Below are 255 nucleotides of genomic sequence, written 5' to 3' on the forward strand. Positions count from 1 at the left end.
GTACATTTCCCACTTCCAAGCAGGCATAGCATTTGCAAGATCACAGGCAGTCCTTTGTGCCTTTGAAAACTACATTTCCCACTTCCAAGCAGGCATAGCATTTGCAAGATCACAGACAGTCCTTTGTGCCATTGCAAACTACATTTCCCACTTCCAAGCAGGTATAGCATTTGCAAGATCACAGACAGTCCTTTGTGCCTTAGAAAACTACATTTCCCACTTCCAAGCAGGCATAGCATTTGCAAGATCACAGGC

General features: G+C 44.7%; 1 protein-coding gene across 2 annotated transcripts in view; it reads left to right on the forward strand.

The window, feature by feature from the left end:
* The window catches only part of AHCYL1 (adenosylhomocysteinase like 1), a 71,183-nt gene that overhangs the window by 39,990 nt on the left and 30,938 nt on the right, over positions 1–255 (forward strand). The gene's annotated exons all lie outside the window — the stretch shown is intronic.

The sequence above is a fragment of the Sceloporus undulatus genome, chromosome 4 (genome assembly GCF_019175285.1).
Source record: "Sceloporus undulatus isolate JIND9_A2432 ecotype Alabama chromosome 4, SceUnd_v1.1, whole genome shotgun sequence".
NCBI classification, from domain to species: domain Eukaryota; kingdom Metazoa; phylum Chordata; class Lepidosauria; order Squamata; family Phrynosomatidae; genus Sceloporus; species Sceloporus undulatus.